This window comes from Protopterus annectens, chromosome 7.part0 (assembly GCF_019279795.1).
Source record: "Protopterus annectens isolate FY-2018-M chromosome 7.part0, PAN1.0, whole genome shotgun sequence".
Lineage (NCBI taxonomy): Eukaryota > Metazoa > Chordata > Ceratodontiformes > Protopteridae > Protopterus > Protopterus annectens.
In genome coordinates this window covers 1842500731-1842522623 of record NC_056739.1, presented here as the reverse complement: position 1 = coordinate 1842522623, position 21893 = coordinate 1842500731, and positions in this window count along the sequence as shown.

The window sequence follows — 21893 nt, the reverse complement described above, 5'->3', positions numbered from 1 at the left end:
CATTATATATTATAAATTTGATTACTGTCCCTGGACATCCCCAATGTGTTTTCATTACATTTATTCATGTGTGACTGTACTGTATGGGGCACTTGTGTCTATATGGGGGTTTCTCAACTTTATTAAACAAACACCTCAGATCTGGACCTACTACAGTACTCTGGTTAACGAATATATGTTATTTAGTAGCTAATTATAAAAAAAAAATAATGTTTATTTACTGCTTTCATATATAAAATGTAAATTAGTTGCAGTGGGGACTGAGCCAGGAATGGCTGCTTGCAAAGCATATGCTCTAACTACTACACTATTGCAATATTGCATATATGGGATGTCTCTTGCTATTTAACTTCTTGTGCTATTTAAGCTGGACTAAGCATAGCGAAGCAACGGGAACACCTGCGCAGCTATGCTTAAAATTTATTGCATGTTTAAAAAAATATTTGTTATGTTATTTTATTTGTACCCTTCAGAATATCCATGCTAATGCTGAACCTGTTATTCTATCAACTTTCTGCTTTGCGGGATGATTGTCCCTTTTGGCTTTGCCCACATTCCTTACTCTGATAGGTTGGGAGGTGTGCGCTATGTGTTTATGCTAAATGTGTTATTCTAACTACATTTGTCTTGGTGGGGACGATTGTCTCTTATGGCTTTAACCAGATTCATTATCCTGATGGGTTGGGGGGTATTATGAGCATTCTTGCTCATTTTAAATTGCCGAAAGGCAATTCTGGAGTGCAGGGGGCATGTATATTATGAGAGCTGTGCTCTCAGACACACCCCCTGCACTCATACATGGAACCATGTCTGTTTTACAGTACAGCAGCGTGCCTTCATACATATGCATGGCGCGCTGCCATGCTGAACAGGAACGGACATTGCCATGCAGGAATAACTTATTCCTGCATGTCTGCTTGCTGAATCCGGGGAAAAGAGTTTGTCATGTCTGCAAACTTAGAATCATACCTCTCAGCTATTCCTGATTTTGTCAGTTGTCTCTGATTTTACTTAAAATGTTTGGCCTGTTCCACAAAGAATTTATGGTTTTATGGCAAATCATTGAGTAGAAGATTACAGTCAGTAAACAGTGATATACATTTGAGTTTCAGACTTCATATTTTTTCAGAAAATGCATGTTAATACAAAATCTGTCATTCTAGAAACCTATGTGCAACATTGAAAATCTGTCCCTGATATGGAGCCTCATAATTTTTGGATTTGTTTCTGATTACTGAGCTAAGAGCATGATATGTATCTTTGGAAGAATAATCCCTTATCACATTGATACTTCTCAATAAAGTTACCAAAAAGTGACCAGGAAATGACCAATAAGTAAATATCCGTTACACCAAGATGAGAAACCAAGTCTGTTTATTGAAGATCACAATAAAACATAAGCGCTTTCATCTGCTACAAGGCAAACTTCATCAGATAAATCACACTGGTACAGATACTTTTTATATATGCACAAAACCCTCCCATCAATCTTTCAATAAAATCAAACAATTAAGTAATTAAGAATTTTTTAAAAAGTTTTTAAAAAAATTTTTTAAAAAGACACATTGAATCTCAATAAGTTAGGTCCTTTCTAAACTCCTGTATTTAATACATGATTCCAACCAAGATGAAAATATTATGAATAATATAAGTGAGTAATTCACATAACTAAATTGGACACTCACTCCTAATTCCCAAAAGTACATATCTGACCAAATAGATATGTAAATCTGTTTTTAATCAGTTTTTAATCTATTTTTAATCTGTTTTATCTGGTATAGCATCAAGCTGGATGCTTGTATGATTGTGATATAATTTTATACATTGTGAGCTTTGCCTACCAGTATCGCCTTTATATTAATATACTCATTGAGACCAGGATAGATATTTGACCTGAGTCTCAATTGCCATTTAATCTCCTTCTGCAACAGCAAATTCTTATTGTCCCCACCCCTTGGGTCAATATTGACGGAATCAATGATACCAAATTTAAAATGTGGAGTGTATTGACAAGCCGAAGTATGCTTGTAGAGGGCACTGGTTTCCTTTTTAGTTCTAATATCATTTCTATGTTCATATATCCTTTCTTTAAGTGCCCGTTCTGTTTTGCCCACGTAAAAACATGGACAATGGGCACAAATTGCCAAGTAAACAACCATCCTGGTCTGGCAATTCCTCTTACAAAATTTCACTGTGCTCCTAAGACCATTATCCAAAGAAATACTGTCTGCCAAATGGATACAAGTGCACTGGGTACATCTACCACACGGATGGGTACCCCTGTCATGCCTGGAGGATATATCCCTTCTTTCTAGGGTTCTCTTAAAATTGATACCCACTTTATGTATAAAGGTAGGGTTACTCCCTACCACCTCCATTATATCGGAATTGGTCTTAAGAATAGACCAATAAATTCTCAGTAAAGAGCAATTATCATTACACATGTATGGTGCAGTACAAGTGCCCTAGCTTCATTATAAAAAATGCAGAATTTCTGACAGTTCACAAAAAAGCTCAGTCAGATTTATGCAGACATACACTGTGGATGGGCAACTCTTAAAAGTTGACAAAACAGTAAAATACTGCAAAGTCTGTGTAGATGCTGACTTTTCATTTGATACTCATATAGCTTCTAGTGTGGAGAAATGATGGAGAGATATGCTGACTAACACAACAATTGCTTATGATATGAATATTTCTTCTGAAAAAGGACTGGATACTAAATTGGATTATAATACATAAAGCAGAGTTAATGGTATCAGAAGGAAAAAAGCACTAAGATCAGTTGTCCCCCCCCCAATACCTGTTGATCCTAATTGGCAAACAAAGCCCTTCCACAGAGTTTACTATTGAATGTCCAAAGTACCTGTGATCAACTGGCATGTGGTCAAAAGGCAGTCTTCAAATGGGCTACTTACACACAGTCCAGGACAATTGGAGAAAGTATAAAAATTCTTGACAAAAATAATCAATCAGCTTTATGGATTGTCTTATAGCAAAGCAATGCAGCTCTGCCTTTCTGTGTATCTCATTTTGCTTTCCATTAGTGACTTCTCAGAGAAGATCTGTGCCTAGCATAAATGCGCTTACTCAGTGTTTTAAACCTTTGGCAGAGAATATCACCCTGCTGACCCAAACACAAGATGACACTCATCCTCAATAAAAATTATCAACCATACATTGAAATCTGACTTCATATATTAAGAAATTGTACACATATGCAATAAACTTCCCCTCTCAAATTATGTCTGTCCATGAATTTATAACTTCAAGAAGGAACTGGATAAGTGCATGGACACTTGCAAATTCCAACATGGGATCCAGGGTATCAACCTTCTCAATGGGCATTAGGCCTTGAGCTTCATCACAAAATATATGAACTGAACTTGCTGCACATATATTTATTTCATTTATTCTGACCATTACTTCTTGGCTTTAGTATTCTATCTAGAACTAATTTTATTGTTGCTTGTGTGACACCCCTGCACTGGCCCAGCAATCAAGGATCCTCAATCCTCACCACTGGCAACAATGAGGGACGTACACAATGGGAGGATGACAAGTACATACACAGTAAAGTACAATTCCCTTAAGAGCACACAGAGATGGCAGTCAGTCTGGGGGTCATTTCTCCATCTTTCTCCAGATCCCCAATAACACTCCCCACCAGCACAACTATAGAGTTGTGTCCTTATTCAGGGGTCCAAGCCATGTCCTCCCAACACTCTCTCTGTCCAACCACTGCTTTGTGTCCCTGCCCAAGTAGCTGATAAACACACACTTTGAGATTTGATTTATACACAAACACTCACATGGGAAAGCCTGGCACAGGTTTACTAGCAATGCCCCCTTCTGCCCAGACCATAAGGTAGTTATCACTACCACCAGCCCCTCCTTATCAGCTACTAGAAGGCCTTTACAAAGGGCGACCAGTCCTACTGTGTAATTTTACTATTATCCAAATGTTAAGTGTGACCAAGTGCAAGGCTATTTAGGAGTGGCATGTACAGTGTCACCAAATACATATGCAAGTACTCTAGGAGATTAAATGTGTCTCACAAATATCAGCTACAAAAATAGGTTTAAATATATTTAATAATAAATAATAAAAGAACAAGACAATACTCAACACAGTAACTGTAGGGTTCAGAATCACAGGAATATTTTTAAATAACATTGCAGGACAGTCTTAAATGAATACAGAAAACATCTAAACTAATATTTACTATATTTCTATATATATTTAAGAGATACTATGCCCTAAATAACTTACTTACAGAGCAAGACGCAGGCAGAAGTGCAGAATGGATGTTTCTAGGTCCAAGACAAGATACAAGATGCCTTGTCCTCTCTCTCTCTCTCTCTCTCTCTCTCTCTCTCTCTCTGAGAGAGTTCTTAAATTAATATCACATATTGCTGCTGTGTTAACCTGCCATCAGTTCCCAGGCTAACAGAAATGTAACAAAATTTAACATTTCTGTTTGAAAAATACATATCTCTCAGATATTTGCTCAAAACTGGAAGTTTTAAAACAATTAAACACATTTACATTTTAGATCTGGTACTTACTTCTCTCCAAGACAATAAAAAGAAACTTCTAGCTCTAGACATCCTGTCTCCTTGCTGCATAAATAACTTTTATAGCACATCGTAAAGCACTTAATTTCAACTTATTTTCTTGAAGTTTTGGAATTTAATCTTCTATGTTCCAGCAGGGTATGCTGTGGTTACATTCTTGAAGCTCAGTGCATAACATACAGTTCTGTATAAATCATATCACTATTCACAAATAACATACAACAGTTATGCATAAATCTTATCAATATTCACAAATGACATAGCATTATCTACAAAATTCCATATAGCTGGGCTGGCAGTGCCTCAGCTTGGAATAACTAAAGTTGATAATTGCACAACCATTTTATGCATGACCTAGACTTCAAAAGCAAAGATAAATACAATGCATAAATGTCCAATTTACATTTGATAATCCAAACAACAGGTTTTAGAGGCTTGGAGGAAACTGAAGTATCAGGAAAAGCATTCCCACTCCATATTGACAGTAAAAGGAGGTCAAAAATGAACCCCAATCTAACAGCTATGAGGCAGAAAATCTAATCACTAAGACATCATGATGGGTTCCTGAATTAGTTTATATTTATGACTCTCCATGTAATGTTTAGATTGTTAGAGCTTCATGGCTCCTTTATTCTTGCTGCAGATCCATTGAATCAATAACCCTCAGATTAGCTGCCTTTGCTAATCTGGTTAGATTACCCAGTTATACGAGACCCTTTAACAGTCTGACTTTTTTAAACATATTGCAGATTTCTTGTCTTAGTTAACTGTCCTGGCTCCTTGATCTCCTTTTACCCCTTGATTTAATTGTTAAGACTATATTAAATCTTGAGGAGCTAATTCTTTCTTTACTATATATCATTCATTCTATTTTTAGAATTCACTACTGTGAAACAATGCTTAGATGTGTCTCAATCTAAAACATTTTTGAAGGTGTTATTTATTTGGTTAGAACACTGCAACTTACTTTTTCACTACAAATAAGAAAATTAGTTATTTTTTGCTGATATAATCTACCAAATCAAAGCAGGAAGTAGTTATGGTTGTTTTTTACATCACTATATTAATAAATAAATGAAGATTATGTTTACAGAATGTATGCTTGGCTTTTAAATCATTGTTTGATTATGAGTTGGGGTTGAATTTGTGAAATGCAGATTAGTTTATTGATTTCATTGACTTATTTGTGTTTAATGATACTAGCATGCTTAGCTTTTGTATGGTACTGTAATTTTTTTTTAATTTGTCTGGCATTTTTCAGCCTTTGACCATCAAACCTCTTATTGATCTATTGATCCATTTGTTTCACACAGGGTCGACAAACCCATACTGCAATCTAGAATGACAGTTAAGTTGAGGTGAGTAGTTACCTCAGATTGTTATTGTTTATGCCCTATCCTGTTTTCTCAATCCCATATCCAATGTGCAGTAATTGACTGTGTGGATTTCTTCACTCATTCTGTGGAGGACAGAAGCCCATGGTTTTTACTGTGTGTCATTATCACTCCCAGTTAACTTACTAACCCTGCCGCATGAAGTAGGAGTGCCAGCAAAAAGCACACTCATTCTCATAACCTTGCAGTCTTCTCAGAGCCCATCTTCACTAATTGAACAGCAGCCTCCTATGCTGCAGTCAATGATTTATCCTTCAATGCTATAGAGTGGCTTGTAACTTTAGTTTGAGGAAACCAGCAGTAAGGATTGATTGCAATTAATTACACTGGTAGGAATATGGGGAGCAGAATGCTGAATGTCAGTTTGTTAAAGTTTTACTTATCTTGCACATTCATAATTAAATTAATAATTGTGACTTCTAAAAGGTTGGATGGTCAATATTGGAAAGTAATATATAACATGTACTGATGTAATCAATGACTTTAGTCCACCATGACAATGTTCAGACAGAAACGATTAATTGAAAGTATGGCAAAGACTGAGCCACTGCAGAAGCATAGAGGTATAAAGCCACGACTATGGTCAAGGCGGCCTGGATTCAATTAGTGGCTCAGGCATCAGATGGAATGGCAAGGAGGGGGTGGGCTTTACCATCCTTGGTGGGTGGGTGATTCTGTGGATTTCTCCTGTGATGAGTCACTCCAGGAGGTATTGTCCAAAGGGGGAAATAGGGTGGCAACAAGGCAGAACTGCTATAGAGGTGGAGTGAAATACCACATGTCCCCATTGCACACTCGTATCACAGATTGTACCAAATAGAGGGAAGTGAGGGGCAAAACAGTGCTGTTCATAAAACATAAAAAAAAAATTCTCTGCTAGAAAAGGGACAGCATGATGCCTAACCAGAACACTCTTGGGGTTTTTGTTGGCCCCCCACCTTAAATTTTGACAATAACAAGGGGTGACTGGATTGCTGGAAGACCCTGCAAAGGATGTGGGGCACTGTGATAGCTGTCAGATTGACAGAAGGGGTCATAAAAAAATAAACAAAAAAAAGTAAGGCAAAGAATGATATTGAATGCATCTCTTTCAGACTGGATACCGCCATGCAGTAAATGATTTTCAGCAACATTGAAACTAAGCATCTGTTTCCGTATTAGGTCATGGACAAAAAAAATCACCTGTGAGAAACCTACAAAACTTAATGAAATATGTTTTTCCTATGTGAAGCATAGAAGATGGTCACTGAGAGATTTGATAAATGGAGTACTGAAAGACAGTGAGGGTGTTGGGGATGAGTGGTGTGGAGGCATACATGGGTGATGGTTATGATAGACATAGTAGGTTATCAATGTGGTAGTATAGCAACTGTCACAAGTAAAGTCAGATCACAGTATAAAACTTGTTGGGAACTCCCTTGTATGTTAACACTGGCTCTGCAGTTGTGGTAAAGTGTCCTTCAGTATACACACTGCCAAGCACAAAAGATCTGCAGCTATTTACAAATGTATAACTCCATATTGTTCCACACTATAGGCATTTCATTTTCTCTTTTATCTCTCATAAATTAAACTCTAGCAATATTAGTATCAATTCTCCTATGGGTAAAAGAAACTTTAGTCATGAAGTACATGAACTGTAGTAGAAACTCTTAGTATTCAAATAAATGAACCTTTCATGGGTATCAGCTATGTTATAAACAATAAGAAATGTTTTTCCTTTGAAAAAATGTACAACATAGCATGAGAGTCAGACGAATGACTTCATCAGAACCGATTGACTACTGTCCTGCCACTGGTTTAGGAAATCCATAAACTTGTGTCAGTAGATTACAATGGTGCCATTCAGTGCTACTGATGTACTGGGCTGATACCAAGACTGTGTTCCCTAGAGATTCGCTTCTAGGTTCCCATAGCTGAAAACAGAATACATGATCACAGCCAGGTTCTGAGAGGTTCATCTTAGTGCACCATTATACATATGAATACAATATTTTTTTAAAAACTACTTCCATAAGACATTATTATGTAAATAATAATGAATCACATCAATAGAGAGTTGTTGTCAGTGATCTTGACTGATTATTACAAATAACGGCAATTTAAAATATTTAGTGTAAAACGTTTTACAAGAGTAATCACTGAATGTACTTCATTTGCCAGTAAAATTACAAATACATAAAAATACATATTCAAATTATTTCAGGCACAGGCAATAATGCCCTTCTAGCCTGCCAATGTACCAAAACAATCATTCTCACAGCAAGTGTTTAAGTTTTTTTTTTTAAGTCAATAGTACATCATTTTGACACGTATCAAAATGCAACATCATACATATCAACCTTTCAGTGCAAAACATCTGGACAAAGCCAAAAATAATGGGGGGACAAAAGCCCAAAAATAGACAGAGTTTAAATATTTCTCCTATAAACTTAGAAAGTTGCTAGAATGACAGATTTTACATTATTATATATTTTCTGAAGGATATGAAGTCTAAAGCTCAAATGTCTGTCATTATTTAATATTATTTAGTGACATCACTGCTCAATGATTTGCCATCAAACCACAAAATTTATGAAGAGAAGGCCAAAAATAAGAGACAAAAAGTTTGACGTTCTGAAGAAATCTGAAGAGTTGAGAGGTACAAAGAGCATCAGTATATGTCTTTAATGAAAACCATAGATAATATATTACATTTAGTATTATAAGTTCAGTTTTTTGAGTGCAGACACATGACAATAAATCCTACAGAATCTCTTATAAAGTCTTCCTATGTTTTTGTCTTTTTTATTCTGTTTTCCTCACACACTCCCCTAAGTTTTGCATGACATTGATCACAGTTAATCATATCACACTCTATATTCTGGATTATTGTGCATGTGCTACTAATCTTTTGTTTTCTTTCCCTTCTTCCTGCAATGCTGACTTAGCTGAGATGATACCCTTTGTTAGCTACTTCCCGGTCTGAAACTGACACTTAAAATGACATAGTGTTGTTTAAGAATTGTTTCCTTATCATCTCATCAAATACATCCTGTACAGACTGTTTTGATAACTGTGACTTGGTTCCTTTTGTATGAGAAGAGCATAATAACAACAGCTGAAAATATGTATTGAACTTTCCATTTACTCCATGAAGACCCCAGAAACACTTGGAGATGTCTGCATATGTTCCAAGAAACTTTCTTGAAGAAAGGCAGTTTATTTCCTCCTGTCCACACATAAAAAATGATGTTTTTCCTAAAATTATGAAAGGTCTGTAGTTTCAAACTGAACAACAAATGATAAAATCCTTAATGACATTATGTAATAAAAGATTGCATTCTATTTTATAGAAGGTGGCTGTATAATTTTTTCCTATCATTATTGTACAGTATTCAGCATTTACAAAGTTAATGTGTCAAGTGTTTGAAACAAAAGAACCTCTCTTTTTTGAATCTATCAAGTCAAGCAGTCTTGGCTCATTCATTTAAATATTTGTGGAATTTTCTTAGAAAACCAAGAATTTGATTTGCTAACATAGTGTGTCAAGTATACTCAACACTGTAGAAATACCTGAATTAACAAAACAGGGGAAAAAAGTATCACTTCATGTATGGAATAACACATGCTGGGTTGTGCAATCAACAGATGTTGCCACATATCTGACTTCAGACACCCAGACTTAGAAGGCACAATTCCTGCAAAGCCTGGGTGTGAGGCATAGGCAATGAGTTATATGGAATCTACTGGCTAGAAGCCCACCATTTGGAAAGCAATGCAACAACACATTTTATTTAAACAAAGTTCAGCAAGCAGAACAGATACAGAAGGACTATGCAATGTGCATTTCAATTTCACAGCTCCGGCCCCCTCCGGAAGCTTGTAATTCTTAGTGTACAGAAGCCATTTAAAATACTTATATAACATTTATCCTTTCTTTTTTTTTCTGGCTGCTGGGGTTGTGCTGTTATGATGCTGTCACTTCCCAGACCAGTCATGATGAATGGATGATTGGAGGTAATCATTCTCATATACGTGTTACAAATGGAAATACAGTCAATGGCAAATGTTCATTCTGTCATTTCTTTCCTGATTAGATTTCAGAGACAGTCAAGAATTAGGGCAAAGAAAAGTTCAGCCTTCTGACTGCAAGTGATAGACTAAAGCAGTGAGATGGAAAAAATATTGTTTGAAGGGGATGTGGTCAGCTTTATTTTAACTAAGCCACTATATCTTAATGATATCCCTGTGTTCCTTTTTTGTTAAATAATGCTGTGGTCATTCAAATATTAAAGTTGTCTGACATATCCACTAACCATAGTCAGGGTATGGCATAAAACTACAATTCCCAAGCTCACATACAGTTGTTTAGTACACTTTATCTGACCATCAGTTACAAATCAAAAGAAACTCAATGACATTGAGAATGCAGGGTGATATATAATTATGCAGAACATGCATATGTGTCCCTTCTGTGGAAGGTTGGGTGCTGGGCTGGCAACACAACACCGTAAAACTTCACTGCCAATCGTGAGCAGACAGATGATCCGCTGTGGCGACCCCTAACTGGGAAAAGCCAAAAGAAAAAGAAGATATGTCATGGTGGCACAGTAGTGCAGCGGTTAACACTGTTGCCTCACAGCAAGAGGTTTTCCGGTTCAATTCTTGGCTGGGGTGCCTTCTGTGCAGAGTTTGCATGTTCTCCATGAATTCGCATGGGTTTTATCTGGGTACTTCGGTTTCCTCCCACATTCTAAAGACATGCTTCTGGAGCATTCCTCCACTGAAAACAGGATCTGTAGAACCTAATCAGACTTTCCCGGTCAACAAATGTTAAAATAAAAAAAATAAATAAAATGGTCATTTAATAATGTGACACTGCAGTTACATTTCTGAAAGGTATGGTAAACATTTTTGGTCTGTCCTAATTGTTTCATGTGCATTGATCACTTTGACAGGGAACCTAGCCTACCCTCTTTGTTCTCCAATCAGTATTTAGTAAAGATAACTTTAGGAAAGCTGTAAGTTTACAAATTGTCTGGGCCTGGAGTTAGTTTGATTTTAATGTCTGCTGTGTTTTCCTGGTGGTTCATTAAATGCCACTGTTTCAATATGGTATCCCAAATGACATTCAAACAAGTAAAGTTAAAGCATGTGGCAACACTTGGGTAAAATAATAATATGCAATAAATTGCACAAAGTGGTTTTGATGCTGTTCACCCTGCTATGTCCAAAACATGTACATCATTAGCATTTGTGTTATTCTAAAGTCAACTTCTTTGCTGTTGAACAGTGCTGCCAAATTTTTGAAATAAAAGCAAAAAGTATACGAGGTTGAATACTGGCTTGCTGCTGAAGTCTATGACATATATACTTAGCCAACTTTTCAGAACAGAAGGCCATGCAGTTCTATCTGCATCCTTCCTTTTTATTATAAATAACTGAAATCTTTCAGACTTCATAATTACAGACTATTTACAATAGAAAAAGCATATTATGACATTATTAATTAAAACAAATGTAACATCAAAATTATTTGTAATCCATTTAGATTGAAATAAGCCAAAATTCCTTGCTGTGCTTATCTAATACCAGTTTCAATTTTTGGACTTAAATTAATGTGATCTCAGTGAAATTTATTTTTAGGTCTGTTTACTAGGGAATTACACTGATCACAACAGACCATTTGCGGCCATTTCTTTATAGAATGTCTTGATGATTAATGAGAATGAATTTCTGGAACAAAGGATATTTATTTATTTATTTTTCCATTTCATTGCATAATCTTCCTGGTGATGGCTAATAATGTCCATAACAATGAATATTGATGTTTCTGAATACAGTTAAATATTGGGGCATAAAAAAGCTTAATAATTTATCTAAATAGCACTTATCTGTCCACAAAACTTTCATACAATTTTCAGTTTTAGACCCCAAAATCCTAAGATTCTCAAAGGAGTTGAACATATGTTTGTACCTCATTCATTTTATTAATGTTGCATGAAGTATAGCTTGCACTGAGAATCCATCCATCCATCCATCCATCCATCCATCCATCCATCCATCCTTCCATCCATCCTCACCCCCTTTTTCCCATTTTTGCAAATGGGGTCAGGGTGTCACATTAATAGTGACAATCACCTAGAGCCAGGGTTTACACCTCGAACATTTCTAATATACATACATACATGCAAATATTTCAAGCACAGACATTAGTGCCCTTCTAGCCTGCCAATACACCAAAATACTTTTCCCATAATAAGTGTCCAGGCTGTTTTAAAAATATCTAAACTAGTGCTTGCTTTAATGTAATTTGATAGTCTGTTCCATGTATCGGCTACTCTGTCAGAGAACCAATTAGTATACTTCTCATTCCTATAGGATCTTCTACATAGGTTATCTGATGATTCTCTAGTACTTTTTGATAACCTCAGACATTCCCAGAGGTAGTTTGTTTAAATGTCCTATATACCTGAATAAGATCTCATCTTAGATATCTATAAGAGACACTGTACAAGTTTGGATATTTCAGTATTTCTTAATAACTTAAATATTCACATTCATGGATGCCCTTGGTATAGTTATGCTGTACTTTTTCTAGTTTACTCATGCTTGTTTTTCTTATAGGATTTCTATATTGTTATTCTATACTCAAGCTTGGGTCTAATGTAACTAACAATCAATGACTTCATTATTTTTGATTTCCTCGACTTTATAAATCTTTTTATACAACCTATAGTTCTATAACTATCATTAACCAACTGGCTGACATGATTAGAAAAGCTTATAGCTAGCTGAATCTACCCATATACCCAGGTACTTAAATGAGTCTACAGTTTCTATCAATGTGTGCTGTATTAAATATTCAGCTTTCAATTTATGTCTCCCATATCTCATATGCTTAGTTTTTGATGTATTTATCAGCATATTAATGTCCTGTGCCCAAATGGTCAATTTAGTCAAATTATTTTGCAGAGATGCTTTATCAGTAACACATGTAATCAGTTTATCCAATTTCAGGTTGTTTGCATATAGACTGTAAAACACCTCCAATGAAAAAGTTAGGTCTGAAAGATACAATCTAAACAAATAAGGTCCTAGGACAGAGCCTTGTGGGACACCCTGTCTGTAACCAAGGATTTCACCTGTCCAGTTGTATGACACTTGCCATGTCTTATTTGTAAGTCATGCAGCTATCCATCTTATCAAGAGTACATCAATACCTAGTTATACTAATTTATTGATCAGTGTTTTGTGTATGACCCTGCCAAATGCTGAAGTTAAATCTACATAAATTACATCACAGAACATAATTTTCATTCATAGCTGTTATTATAATGAATAGAACATCATGTTACAGGTGGTAATAAATCTGTTTTCAACATATGCTTACTGATATATGGTTTCAAGTTACAACCTATCCATTTCTGACAATAACTTATCCAATATTAGCTTCTCCATTATTTTTCCACAACATGAAAGTAGACTTAAGGGTCTATATGACTTTGGGGTTCATCCTACACCCCTTTCCCTTAAAGACAGCCTTAATAAGCACATGTCTCCAAACTTGAGGAATCTCCCCATATTTATATGACCTAGTGAATAACCAATATAAAGGTACTGTAAGTCCTTGCTGAAGTGTTCTCAGGTCATTGTTACTAATTCCATCTTCTCCTTATGCTTTGTTTAGATCCAGTTTGTGCAGTTCTTTTTCAATATAATCTAATTTGATTCCAGTATCTGGAGTTCCTGGATGTCACTCAGACAACTTATCACCCCTTTTGTGGATTCAAACTGTTTTCCATAAGATTTTGTAAATATATCTATAATTTCTTGTGTGTGAGAATAAATTTTAGAATCTGCACAGTTTATTAGTTTGTCCACATCTTATGTATCTATAAAAAGGTTTCCTATTATGCTCAGTATCTTTATATACATTTTCTTTAAATTTTTCTTGATCTTGTCTCACACTATGCTTAATCTGTTTGCCTGACTTGTTTATTTCAGTTTTCAAAGCTATAGTTCGATCTTTCTTCCATTTCTTATATTTTTTGTCTCTCACCTTAATTAGATATCTTGTTCTTATGGAAATATATCCTCCTAATGTTGTATGCCTAGATCCTGATTTTAAACATTTTTTTTTTACTTTTTGCTCTCAAACAATTTTTCTTTCAAAACTTTCCACATTCCAACTGCAGTTTTTCCACTGGACACCTCACTCCAGTTAGTTTTACAGAGTGACTGTTTTGCTTGGAGTAACAGCAATTTCTTTGGGAACACAAACAATGTCTAGTATGTTTAGTCACCTGGTAGTTTTGTTTACAATCTGAAGCAATTGTTGTTCCTAAATATATGCTGTGAATAATTTCTTTACTAACGTTGTTGAATAAATATTATTCCAGTCTGTTTCTGATAAATTTAAGTCCACATCTAGTATTATTCTTCTCTCCTGTATTTCATGCAAGAAATGTATGAATTCCTCTAGGTCATCTGTACTTGACTTTGGTGGTCTATGCAGTCTGTCAGTTGCTATATGTTCCAGGTTTGTCTTTATTGTCACAGTTACACAGTCTATAGTATTGGTATTATCACTGAACATGTAATAATCACAGGTCTCATAGCTATCTTTAATGCCCATCATAACACTTCCGCCTGATTTTTTTGTTAGAATTCCTATTACAGTAAACATTTATACCCTGACAGATCTGCTTTCCAGTCATTGTTCTTAATCATGTTTCACAAACAATAACAACATCAATCTTGTGGGAATGTAGCAAATTTTCCAATAAAAAAACTTTATTATTAATGCTCCTAGCATTAACGACCATCAGAGGTGCATCAAATTTTGCTATCTGTGAACTGTTAAATTTTCGACCTGGCAAAAATCCTGCCTAGTGTTTGTCAAATAATGCAAGAGATCTGCTGTGAAAATTCTCTTCCTTATCTTGACAAATGCACACCATCCTGTCTGAACATGTTCATAGGTTCATAGGTTCATAGGTTCATACTAGGCTATCTGCCCAAGGGCATTTATAAGCCTAGCCCATAGTTATGTGGCTTTCGCCACCCCTTTAGTTTGAATAAAAACTATGCCTATTATTTTGCTGTGCCTCTGTCAAGCAGTGACACTGAAGTAATCCCTGGGGTATGGACATTTTTTCCATGCGGGTATTTACCCCCAAAATCTTTTCATTCACAGTAACCTGACTATCCTCTCTATAGGTGATTTATCAAAAATATGTCCTAACCGAAGTACAAGCTATACTATGAAAGAGGGCTGTCAGGTCCCTATTAACAGTCAGAGAATACTTGTGGTTGACATCATTGGCACCAACATGAATAAAGACAGATCCATACTTCTGCATATAATCTATAATCTTCTATATAATACTACAGTAATAGCAATAGTGATAATGATAATAATAATAATAAATCAACATAAGGCAGAACATTGATTTAACTGTGTTTATTTCAAATAAAACCAAACAATGTAAGTGCTTTTGTCTTAAAAAGAGGCATCTTCAGACTGTTGAATCTAAAACAGCCACTCCTTAAGTACCATCTATAACTAGTCACATGTTAAATTAAACCAACAATTCCATGTTTAATTACTTTCTTATTTAAAGCAAACTTAAAATGAATGCCCTCATTAATCCCTGGAAAAAACACAGCATTAGGTAACACTAACCAATGATATTCCCTAGCATTTAATTCATCGTCCATGTTCAATCATCTCAAGTCAGAGGAAAACCCCTCCAAGACATAGAAAAATGAACTTTTTAAAATTAAAATAAACAGCTCAGTGCTTGCATAATGCATTTACTCATTTTAACTGATATTGCGTAGTGTGGCCTATATAAAATGTTTTGTAAAAGAAACAAAAAGCAACATAAATGAAATAAAAAGACTTGTGATTAAACTATCCCAGTGCATCATATGCCCTTTGTATATATGGAAAATAAAAAGCTGGATCCCTAGCAATAAACCTACAGCAATCGCAGTTGTTGCATCCATAAGACCCTTTAAATATTATTTCAGGATTCCTAATACCAACTTTCTGCCATTCTAAAATGTCCTTAATATTAACATTTTTCTAATTAATAAACCATGGTGCACCCCCAACAATACCTTTAACCTGTAAATTGGTCATTAAATAGCACAACTGTATTCATAATATTTGTAATACTACCTCATTCCAAAGTATAAGTTAAAAGAAACCAAATTTTTACACTTTCAAATGACTCTTCCAGGTCAGCAACCACTTACTTGTTTTCATTCAACATTATGGAGACATAAATATAATTTCTGCCTTTAATAACTTCCTCAACATATTCCTGCATAACTTTATCCAGATAACTCCTTGCCACAATTTTCTTTCATTAAAATTGTTGAGTTCATTCAAAAATTCTCTTTTACTAGAAATATGACTACTCACCCAAACTTTTAGTTCTTTTAGTACAAAAAGGATGCATAACGTGAAACTCTAAATATGTATTACTCAATGCTTTTTTACAAAAAAAATATTTGTGTTCAAAACACTGTTGGTTGCATCTTTCTCAATACTTAAGTAAAAAAATGATGGATTGCTTGTTACAACAGAATTTAAATCATACACACAAAAAAAAATCAGTGGGTGAACCCCTAAACTACTGAAACATTCTTAAATAGTCTGATGTTCCACTCCATGCAAAACATGTTTTCAAAAATATATATTTCTTAACAAAACAAAATAATGGCTGTCCATAAACATTGAGTTCTTCCCACTAAGCTAGCATCAAATTTACACAGCATAGGACCATGGCTACTGTCATAGTCACAACTGTCAATTGTTTCAAATAACAAACTCTAAAGAAAAAAGAATGTATATTAAAAAACTAATTGAAAACAATCAGAAATCAAATTAACTTTGCAGTCTTACATCTTATCATTAAAAACTCTTTAACCCATAAAAGACCCAATTCATGCAGAATAACTGTACATCAACTTTCAGTATCTGCTTTCACACAAAACCTGCTGTATCTAATATAAGGGATAACAGTTTACTTGACTGAATGCATTATACAAATATCTATAGTTCCCATTGCAACTATAGGTCTAATATGTGGATTAATTACATATTTATGAATTTTCAGAATCTCAAATATTATTGGAAATGCTTGCATTATCCGTTTTTGCACATATCTGCACTGTCTTTGTCAATCTATCCATCAATATAAACATCATGTATATAGCTACCAATATCTTTATATGCAGTCAAAATATCACAAAATTCAACTTTAGAGTAGGCTGAAGCCTCAACCAACTTGACTTTCTTGAAAACAGATGAAACCAGAATTCTGATAATGTTTGGAATCATGAAGATTCATAAATATACAATAACATCTCCTTTAAACCTATAGTTGCAGTGGGTGGGTCCAAGACAGAAACTACAGATATTTTTCCTAGAAATTTTGTCAAGGATATTGTTAAGAATATTCTATCATTAATATTAGATTCAGCAGATTTGGTTTAAAAACTGAGATATGAATTTTTCTCTTGCAGGCATTTTTGTTACTGTAGACATTGAACATCTATATATGGTTTTCCAAATGAGTTGTCTGTTATGGGTTAAATAGAGTTCTTAAATGATAAGATGTAAGACGGGAAAGTCAATTTGATTATTGATTGCAATTAGTTTATATATATATATATATATATATATATATATATATATATATATATATATATATATATATTTCAAACAAGTTATATGTGTATTCATCAGGATAGCCATAGTCCCAAGCTATGCAGATTTGGTTGGAAGACATAAAGGTTTACAGACAAACATTATTTTGTTTTAACAAATATGTTGATTTTATTGACAACGTATTTTTTATGGAATAGGCCATTGGAAGATTTAAGAATTTTTTTATATTTTATAGGTTCTTCCACTGATTTATTTGTGATTCAAATTCTGTTGTGACAGACAATCCATCATTTTTTTAGATTTAAGTATTGAGAAAAAAGCTATCAATAGTGTTTTGAATATGAAAACGTTTTTGTAAAGAAGTCGTAACTAACACATATTTAGAGCCCCTTCCACAGTATGCATCCTTTTTATATTAAAAGGAATGTGGACAAAGGATAGTTAATTTGAATGAATGGGCTTACTACTATTCATGCAAATGTTTGGAAGAACATGACAAATTTAATCCACTGCTCTTGTGGTTGGTATAATGGTTAAGGTGTTTACCTTACAGACACCAAGGTGTAAGGTTTGATTCTCACTAAAGGTGGGTGGATTTAGCTCAATGGTTAGGAAATAATGTTTGATCCTGGTATTAGCTAGGCCTAAAAATGTCTCTTGGAGGTAATTAACTTATTAACCTATATTAAAGAAAAAAATTGTGGTAAGGGGCTATCCAGATAAAGTTATATAGGAATGTACTAAGAAAGTTATTAAAGAAATAAATGATGTGTCTAGCCTCATGATTTTGAATGAAAAAGATGTCTCTAAGAGGGAAGGGTTGTCAACTTATGATATTAATTTGAATATTGTAAAATCTGTTTTTAACTTATGTGTGGATAATGGTAGTATTTCAGATTATTATCAATAAACATTAGGGTATTTAACTACCACTCCACAAGTTAAGCATATGTGACAGATGAACCACAGTTAATTAATAAAAAATTATATTAAAAACATTTTAGAAGGGCAAGAAGTTATTATTAGATATCCTGAATGAATACTGAAAGGGACTTATGGATGGAACAACTGTAATTACATCCAAATATACAAAGTTTATATGAGGCGCCAGAATAATTTAGTTGCAAATCTGCTTGTAGTATTTATGCTTCATTTTTTAGTATGTGAATCATTTTATATAAGAAAAACTAAGACAGTTTTATTTAAATATATTTAGGAGCAAAATTGTGTGATAGTTAAAAATGATAAAAATCTATTATACAAGCACTCAGCTGCTTGTTTCAATTTTAAAATGTTCCTTTTGTATGTCTTGGAGGGTTTGGCATCTAACTTGAGGTCATTGGACATTGATGATGAATGAAATGCTAGATTATATCATTGGTAAATGTTACTTAATGCTACAGTCTTTCCAGGGATTAATGGCCATATTAATTCTAAGGTTGTTTTCAATAAAAAATAAACAGTGAATCATTGCTTTATTTTAGGATGTGATCAGTTTTAGATGGGGCTTAAGGACAAGATGTTTTTAAATTCCACAGTCTGAAGGAGTCTGTTTGGTAGACAAAACCTCTTACATTGTTTTATTAATCATAATAAATATGGTTTGACCAGTGTTCTCTGCCTTATGTTCATTTATTTTTATTATTTTTATCCTAAGTTGTTGGGTATTTTATGTTGATAAATAAAATGATGTATAACCAGCAAATTTTAGAATTAATAATTTATTATTATCACCTAAATTATTAAATTCTTATTAACGTCAGTCTCTTTAAATGAGGATGCTAGAGAGCTATACAAAACAAAATTGGAGTAAAATATCTTTATCATTAACAATAAACCCTTGTATCTAAATCTGAAGATGTGACTTAATGCTTTGAATTAGGTCTCAGCATTAGAATTTAAATTAAATGCACTAATATATATTTTTCAAAATAGTTAATTCTTTGTCCTTTCTAACAATCCATCTAACAAAGTAAAGCAAACTGTATCACATAGTGATACAACCTCAGGATCAGAAGGGAGTTGATAGTCTTTGCAAACAGGCCTAAATCCAATTAAAAAAAGATGCAAAAATAGTCACAAATCTTGACAAACAGGCAAAAATCCAACTCACAAATCTTGCTCCGAGTACTACACATATTTATTTGGACAAACACCAATAGAAGAGATAAAAACATAAACCAAGTCAAGTGCTTTTGTTCCTGGTACTTGGGACTTCTTCAGAAACCTGATTACAAAATTCAATTTCCTTTTATAGACCCTTAATTTCCTCAATTAAGCAACTGCCTCTGAGTGTTTAAAAATGCAAAACTTAAATTCTACTTAATGAATGATGAATATTACAAATAGTAAAAATCACTGACAAAATACACTACATCTGAAGAAACAGAAAATTAAAAGATAAAATGTACTATTTGCAGTTTTAAAAAGAATACACATACTTAGCAAATTTAGAAACTGTGGTGTGTTTTTGGCCAGTTCAAGGTGATACTCTGATACTCGGGTACCTGAGGTAAAACACTGAGAGAATCTCTTTACATGGCCTGCCAGGTAATAAGCACCTGATTCATTTTGTTCAACCTCACCCATGTATCCTGCACAGCACCTTGCAACACATGAGCCTGGATTCCTGCAGTAATATCAGGAAGATTTGCCACAACCTTTCAAAGGGCCTACCAAGTACAGTGACAGTAAAGGCCAAGCAGATGCACGATGCAGCGATAAAACAGGTCTATAGATAAGCATGTATAAGAATTTTAAAAAATCTGAAAACATTACTTTAGAAATATAACACTAGGCACATGTCAACATTTTACGCATCTGTGCCTGGAATCAAGATTAATGCAATCTTATTTAATACCAAATGAGGATGACAATGAAAACAGGAGCTTCATTTTCAAAGTTTATCTTTGCCAAAAGACTTGGTAGGTACATAGAAACATCAGCCATTCAGATGCCTTTGGAGCTAAACTAGTCCACTTTTGCAAAGCAGTATGGTAGTGCCTTAACAAGCAGACTTGCTTTGGTGCTGAAAGATGAGAAGGCCATGTATTCTATTTTCACACCAAGTAATTGGATTTATTTTCCCATTTCTGACATTGCACCGCAACACTGGAAAGTGCTACAACCCTGTTTGAATGTTCTTCTAATGAGATATTAAACCAAGGTTCTTTCTCCATGAGACAACCATATCTCAGGTGAATGTAAAACATCTCACAGTGCATATTGAAATTAATAGGGGAATTCGTCCAGTGTCCAGGCCATAATCTCCTAGTTAGTACAAATGCCCTGAAAAGGGGCTACTAGCTCAGTGCAACTAAACCAGTCAACAAAGGATGGATGTTTAGACACCTAGATGAAAAAAAGATTCATAGATAGATAGCTTGATAGATAGATGGATAGATAAACTGGTAGATAGATAGATAGATAGATAGATAGATAGATAGATAGATATATAGATAGATAGATAGATAGATAGATAGATAGATAGATAGATAGATAGATGGATAGATAGATAGATAGATAGATAGATAGATAGATAGATAGATAGATAGATAGATAGATAGATAGATATAGATAAAATATATAAAAAATGGTCACAGAACAAAAACAAGAAAGAACCTGCGTGATGGTCACTAAAATGAACTGTTATTTATTGAAGCGCTTTTCGTGTACTCGATGAGCACACTTCATCAGAAAACCATAAAAATACACAAGTCAGGTTTATATATCAAACAGTCTAACTTTCAATTAAGCTTTCAAACAACCCGCCTTTCTTTTTCTTAAAGCTACAGATATGTAAATAATTCAAGATGGCATATAATGCTTCACTATAAAAATATATGAATATATGTATATAAATTGACAATGGGTATTTGTTTAGCATGCAACAAGGTTGTTGAAAATAGCTTAGAAGGTATGGATAACGTTTCAATAGTTGAGCACAGAATTGAGACACAAAAGGTCCCTAGCTTGATAACTACATTCAACTTATATAGTCGTTCGTGTTTTGAAGTTATCAAGAAGAACTGGGAATTATTTGGTACTAACCACAATATTTGTGTTAAACTGGGTGATGGCCCAAGTGTTACATATAAGAGGGGCCATAATCTTAAAAATTTACTTGAACGTCAACAAAAGGTACCTCTTAAAATCACTGGCATGTTTAAATGCCAAGATTGTAATTATTGTAAATTTGTGGACAACTTGTATTCATTAATGGTTAATGGTCATCATATTAAATTTAAAGCTAA